We start from the raw sequence: 7,949 nt of genomic DNA on the forward strand, positions 1-7,949 counted from the left end.
ATATTAGTGACGAGAATGAACGAAAAAATCCACAAATGAATAAAGTGATGGGGAAATGAAACAGAAACCTCTTCTGCCTCCACAGAAGAGGGAAATTAGGGAGGAGGAGGGTTGGTGACGAGAGAGAGATTCTAAGCCTTCCCATGAGCTGTCTCTGTATTACTTGACTCACTTCCTGAAGCAAGCATTTTTTTATATGTTTGTATTTATTTGTAATACCTATTTGTATGGCACTTGAAAGGAAAACAGATGAACAACTTAGTGCCTACCATATGCCAGGCATGCTGGTAGGTATCTTAGTATACATCACTTAAGCAAGCATTTTGTGAATCATTAAATGCTACTAAAGTCGTTGCAGAAGAAGAGGTTCCCAGGCTGACAAAGGCGGGGAGAGCCAGGTTCAGGCTGCCAGGGCCAAAGTCCACCTGTCCATCAAATACCACCTGTAAATACACGGCTGGGAGGAAGAATTCTGGCCTAGAGCCAGCTGTCAGCATCCCACATGGGAAACAGCACAGTAAAGCCTTGTTTCACCCAGTGTGATAGAATAAACCTCGCTCCTGTCCCCAGGTTACAGAAGGAAAAACAAAACAACACAATATAAGGTAAGGAGACAAGGCAGTGGGAGATGAGCCCCTGAAAACTGAGCCTCAAATGATGACGAGTCAGGAGTTGTTTGTTGTCCCAGCAAAGAGTTTTCAGTAAAACCCAGATTAAATTCTGAGCTCTGGAGGGCGTTTCCATGGTAGCATGCCCAAACTCCCAACTCCCCACCCCTCCCTGTGGCTGGTCCCCTGTGTGAGGAGAGGCAGGGAGCAGGAAGTTGCAAAGAAGGGCAAGTAGGATTTATGTATTGGATGTGTTGTAGATTGGATGTTATGTAGAAGGATGTGGCCAAGGATGAGGAGTCTATGGTGAGGCTCAGGTCCTGCCCCCCCACCCCGACCCTCTCAGGACAGTGTCATCTTTTATCTGCTTCCCAGTTTCCCAAGCAGTGAAGTTAGCTCCTCCCCGCAAGGGCTTCTCCTCTCCTCCTGGCCTCTCCCTAGATCTTCTCCAGCACAGCCCTGGACACCCATCCTCCCTTTGGGCACCTTCCCCCCCAGGAATGGGCTCTGTCCCAGGGCTGGCCATGACCGTTATGCTGAGGCCCCCAAATCGGCTTCTCCAGCCCAACGCCCTGCAGTCTCCTGGCTTGCGCTTTGTGTCACCCTGGATTCTTTTCTGCCTGTGGTGTCAAACCCTGTCATTTTCGCCTTTGCAAAGGTTCTGGGAGTCAGTATCTCCCTGATTACTGGACAGACGTGTCTTCACCTTCTAACTTCATAAGCAGATTTCAGGGCTTTCGGAAACCCTTGGACCTGCTAACCCTTCAGAACATTGACTGAGTTGGAACCGCAATTATGTCAAAATGAATTTAAAAGTTCACAATACGTGCAGAGAGAATATCCTTATTTCAGATCTTATGACCAAAAAGCCAGATAGCCAGGGAATTTCACTCTGGTTCCCGTGAGGATGCTGTCACCTGTAAGAGCATCCTATTCACTCTTAAGTCCTGCTTACTGATTATTTCTATTATAACTACAGCCTGCATGAGCAATGTTTTAAAATATAACTGTCATTAAAATGACTCATTCAAAAAAAAAAAACGAAAAAATAAAATGACTCCTTCAATGAGTATCTGATAATATAGAAAATGAGCAAAGTGAAAAGAATCCGAAAAGAAAATCATACTCAAGAAGTCATTGCAGAAACTGAAAAGGAAGAAAGCATGAAAGGAACTGTGCAGGTCCACATCTGCAGCATTCCATTCTTAGAGAACGCCAATATTTCTCAAAATCTCCCAGTGTAGCTTGCCTTTTATTTTATTTTTATAAATTTATTTATTTATTTTATTAGCTGTGTTGGGTCTTCGTTGCTGCACACGGGCTTTCTCTAGTTGCAGCAAGCAGGGGCTACTCTTCATTGTGGTGCACAGGTTTCTCATTGTGGTGGCCTCTCTTGTTGTGGAGCACAAGCTCTAGGCATGAGGGCTTCAGTAGTTGTGACACATGGGCTCAATAGTTGTGGCTCATGGGCTCTTCAGAGCAGGCTCAATAGTTGTGGTGCACGGGCTTAGTTCCTCTGCCGCATGTGGGATCTTCCAGGGGCAGGTATCAAACCCATGTCCCCTGCATTGGCAGGTGAATTCTTAACCAGTGCGCCACCTAGGAAGTCCTAGCTTGCCTTTTAGACATGACTGTTGACCATTTGGTTGTAGCATTTGATACAAGTTTTGAAACATTGTTTCCTCCCACAATGAAAACACTCCCTCCCAGCCTCTGGGGAGACCAGAGCTGCAGCTTTCCTCTTGCTTTGGGGTCCCCAGGTCTGTCTAAACTGCATTTCACTTATGGCTCCTGTGTTTCCTCTCACTCCATATGTGCTTGCAGAGCCTAATGAACTTACTTTACAAGGTTACGGGGCAAAGGCAATGACACAGTGAAGCAGTGGTTGTGCACCCCGCTGCAGAGACGAAGCTGGCACTTCTGCAGACATCTGGGCCTGTGCCAGCTGGCCTGTCAGAGCCTACCTTCCCTGGCTGTGGGAATGGTGCCCAGAGCTGCCAACTCTCACACCTCACAGTATGAATTGGGTATCTACCCACGTCGGTTTCCATCCTAAGGCCTGGGGTACAGCAGTGACACAATGGCCAGGCCCCCTCTTTTATATAATCACAGTGATGAATTCTGTACAAAGGAGTAGCAAGCCTACCTGAATACAGCAAAATGTCAATTTCATAACTAAATCAGAAATAAATGATGGAGAGGTGGATAGATGATAGATGATGATGATAGATAGATAGATAGATAGATAGATAGATAGATAGATAGATGATAGATAGATAGATGGTAGATAGAGAGATAGCTTCAAATGTGAGTCAAAAATTATCCGCACTCTGGCTGTAGAATTTATTTAAATTAACTTTTAGAAAAGACAAATACACCATTTTTTGACATAATCTCCTTGCTTTTCTACACACTTTTTGTCTATCTGTCAACAAGCTTTCGTATTCCCTCATTAAAAAATGTTTTAGGCTGAGCTGCGAGCCACAAATGCACCGCTGTCTTCACTTCTTCATCAGAAGTGAGTCTTCATCCTTGTAGGGCTGCTTTCAGGGGACCAAACAGGTGAAAGTCCAATGGAGCAAGATCAGGACTATAGGGAAGATGCTTTAGTACCTCAAAGCAAAGTTTTTGCAGAGTGTGGACAGTGTGAGCAGAAGTGTGTGGACATGCATTGTCTTGCAAGATTACAGCGCCCTTGGATAGCAGTCCTCTGTGTTTAATCAGAAGTTCAGCCTTCAGCACAAACTTTTCAAAACCTAAATCTGTCATGGATTATTTCATAGGCAGAGCCATGGCTGATTTGCAAATAATTTGCCACATAATCCACTGTCACTCGTCTATTCGACAGAATCATTTCACGTGTATGGTCAACGTTGTCATTAGCTGTGGACGTGGACGGGCGTCCGGCTCCTTCTTGATGGCTAACACTTGTGCAACCTTCCTTGAACTTCTTCATCCATTCATATACACTTCTTCCTGACAAAACACTTTCTCCATACTGTGCACAAAGTCTTCGATAAATAACAGCACCAGGTACAGCCTCAGATCACAAAAAACGAATCACTGCACACTGCTCTTTTTTTGTGCAAATCATAAGTAGGGCATCCATTTTTGCTCACACCACAGTTACAAATGAACTGATGTAACACGTTCACACCTGCACAGCAGTGACTGGGGAGACAGTAGCCTTAAACGGAAAGCGCTGATAAGACAGTGCAGCCAACAGAAATTTTAATATAACCGGAGTGCAAATAATTCTTGACTCATACTCATACATAGATGATAGATAGATAGATAGATAGATAGATAGATAGATGATAGATAGATAGATAGATAGATAGATAGATAGATAGATAGATGATGGAGATAGACAGATAGATGATAGATAGATAGATAGATAGATAGATAGATAGATAGATAGATAGATGATGGAGATGATAGATAGATAGATAGATAGATAGATAGATAGATAGATAGATGATAGATAGATAGATAGATAGATAGATGATAGATTAGACAAATGATGGAGATAGGTAGATTAGATAGATAGATAGATAGATAAATTAGACAAATGATGGAGATAGGTAGATAGATGATAGATAGATGATAGATGATGATGATGATGATAGATAGATAGATAGATAGATAGATAGATAGATAGATAGACAGATAGATAAATTAGACAAATGATGGAGATAGGTAGATAGATGATAGATAGATGATAGATGATGATGATGATAGATAGATAGATAGATAGATAGATAGATAGATAGATAGATAGATGATAGATAAGCAACAGAGTTAGGTGGAAAACAGATGGTAGATGGATGGTTGGTAGGGAGAGAGCACCTGAACGTTAAAGCAAATGGGGAAATGTTTACTGCCGTTGAATTTGGGTAAAGGGTATGTGGATGCTCTTGATATGCAACTTTCTGTAAGTCGGAACTAAAATAAGAAGTTTAAACAAATAAAAAGTTAAATTAAAACGCTATCTCTAGGTGTTACTATGAATCATTTCCTGTGGCAACTTACCTCTGCTTTTCAAATTGCCTACAATGAGCAAGTGTTGTTTACACAGTCACAGAAGTTAATAAGAAAGAAGTGAGAAAGAAAACTCTCAGAGCCATCATTTCTCCACGGGCCCTCTCAAGGGTGGACCTCACCCCAGGCACAGTCTAATAAGGCCCTACCACGGGAGCCACTGCTTCAGTCTACAAAGAGCCCATCAGGGAGGGTAGGGGCCGACCCTCTGCGAAGTGCTGCCCCAGGACAAGATGGCGCCTCCCACGGGCCAAGAAGAGACAGAACACTGAACGTGGCACCTCTAGGTAAACAGCCTACACATAGATTGCAGGAGCCAGAAGTTGAAGAACTGAAGCCACGTTCACCTAGAGACAGCACTCTCCTTTTTTCTACCACCTCGGGTCTTTTCGACCAAGACGGCTTCTGCTTCTGCTTTTAACACCTCAAAGCCCAAGGACAGCGTGTTAGCAACCTGTGCTTCTGGCTGCAGCAGCTGACGGGTGATGACAGCCCAAGCTTGCTGGTCACTGGTTCCTTCAAAACCTGGGGTCAACAGAGTCCAATTTTGCTGGAACCCAAGAGAAGACATGGGCCTGGCTTAGCACCAGATTTCACGCTACATGATTCTACATTCTTTAAACCCTATATCCTAAGATGGCATGGTTTTCTGTTGTTTTAATCTGTTTGGGCTGCTCTAGAAAAGTACCATAGACTGGATGGCTTATAAACAATATAAATGTATTTCTCACAGTTCTGGAGTCTAGGAGTCTGAGAACAGGGTGCCAGCATGGCTGGGTTCTAGTGAGACCCTCTTCTGGGTGGCAGACGGCTGACTTCTCGTAGCTTCCCGTGGCAGAGGGCAGAGAGGACTTTTATAAGGGCACTAACCCTCATGACCTCAATTAATTTAATTACCCCTCAAAGGCTCCACCTTCTAGTACATGACAGTCAGGGCAGGGGGGTGGGGGTCAGTGTTCACCATGAGAATTTTAGGAAAACACAAACATTCAGTTCATAACATCCTTCAAGACTTCCCAGGACCCTGACACCTGGACAGACGAGTCTCACCCCCTCCCCCTTGGAAGGGCTGGGGAGGGGAGGCGGCAGGCAGGGCGTGAGGCTTCGGAACCAAGGGGAAGTTTGCATCACAGCTGCTGGGACCACCCAGGTCCAAGGTAAATGTCAAGAATTCCAGGGACCCCAGAACTTGCCCAGGTGTGTTCGGACTTACTGAATACTTAACTGCAGATGAAAAGGACAGAGAGAGGAGGACTTAGGTCAGGAATGGATTCCCAAAGCTGATTTTCATAAGGCTGTGATTCCCAAGTGTCCTCTTCCTAATTCAGAAAGATGGGGGAGGGTGAGGAGGGCCGGGACTGGACCAAGTGAAGAGGAAGAGGAAGGCACTGCAGACAAGGAGCCTAGCAGAGCAAAGATGTGGAAGCAAGTAGAGGCAAGGGTGGGGGTGGGGTGGTCCAAAGTATAGCTCGCTGATGGCGTTAGGAGGTGACCTGAGGGGCAAGAGGGACTGAGCTGGCAGCGAAGCCAGGACACAAAAGGCTCCTTTGTTTTTTGAAATTGAGGTGAAATATACAGAACATAAAATGTACGTTTTTCTTTCCACAATGCTTTCGGGATCTCGGATCCCCAACCAGGGATTGAACCTGGGCCACAGCAGTGACAGCACTGAGTCCTAAGCACTAGACCAGGAAACTCCCATAAAATTTACCATTTTTAAGTGGACAATTCAGTGGCACTAAATACCTTCACATCGTTGTGCAACCATCACCACCATGACTAGAATGTTTTCAACTTCCCAAACTGAAACTGTGTATTCATTAGAAACTAATCCTCCGTGGTGTCCCTGGTGACCCAGTGGTTAAGAATCCACCTGCCAATGCAGCGGACACAGATTCAATCCCTGCTCCAGGAAGATCCCACATGCCACGGAGCAACTAAGCCCATGAGCCACAACTACTGAGACCATGTGCTGCAACTACTGAAGCCTGTATGCCTAGAGCCTGTGCTCCGCAACAAGAGAAGCCACCACAATGAGAAAGCCACACACTGCAACGGAGTGGCCCCCGCTCGCCATAACTAGAGAAAGCCCGTGCGTAGCAACTAAGACCCAACATAGCCAAAAATAAATTTAAATAAATAAATAAATAAATCTATCTTAAAGAAAAGAAAACACAGTTTAAAAAAAATAAACAACAACAAAAAACTAACCCTCAATTCTGCCCTCCCCTCCAGTGGCAAAAATGTCACCTGTTTACAAAATATGTAGGACAGTTTCTACTTCATATCTGCAAGTCATAATTTACAATAACAAATTCTTTTCTGTCTTTTTTTAATTTGGAAGTCCCTTACAATTGCAAAATTCACTTCCCAATTTCATTCAGCCACCACACAAAATCAGCAAATGACAGTCCCAACACTGCAAATTTTGAAGGATTGAGAGAGTTTGTCTGTAGCAGTTTTGACCTTTTTAGCGTGAAATTTTTGGCTGATTCTCTTAGGAAAAACAAATCTGTTTCGGGTCTAGCTTTGCTAGACAGGGCTCCAGAAGCATAGCAAACAAGAACCACAAATCTGAAGTTCGACAACTTTAAAGTCTGCTGTTGCTTATGCAAACAGAAGACTCCAGAATTTTGCAAGCAGCATAAAGACAATTTTTTTTTGATTTACAATGTTGTGTTAGTTTCTGGTGTACAGCAAAGTGATTCAGTTATACATATATATTATATATTCTCTTTCATATTCTTTCCATATGGTTTATTACAGGGTATTGAATATAGTCCCCTGTGCTATACAATAGGACCTGTTGTTTACCCATTTTATATATAACAGCTTTCACCTGCTAGTCCCAAACCCCCAATCCTTCCCTCCCCCATCCCCCCCTTGGCAACCACGAGTCTGCTCTCTATGTCCGGGAGCCTGTTTCTGTCTTGGAGATAAGTTCATTTGTGTCATATTTTAGATTCCACATGTAAGTGATCTCACATGGTATTTGTCTTCATCTTTCTAACTTACTTCACTTAGCACGGTAACCTCTAGGTCCATCTGTATTGCTGCAAATGGCATTATTTCATTCTTTTTCATGGCTAAGTAGTATTCCGTTGTATATATGTACCACATCTTATTTATTCATTCATTTGTTGATAGACATTTAGGTTGTTTTCATGTTTTTGTTATTGTAAATAGTGCTGCTATGAACATAGGGGTGCATGTATGTTTTCGAATTATAGTTTTGTCTGGATATATGCCCAGGAGTGGGATTACTGGATCATATGGTAACTCTATATTTAGTTTTTTGAG

The sequence above is a fragment of the Hippopotamus amphibius genome, chromosome 7, assembly GCF_030028045.1.
Source record: "Hippopotamus amphibius kiboko isolate mHipAmp2 chromosome 7, mHipAmp2.hap2, whole genome shotgun sequence".
NCBI classification, from domain to species: Eukaryota; Metazoa; Chordata; class Mammalia; order Artiodactyla; family Hippopotamidae; genus Hippopotamus; species Hippopotamus amphibius.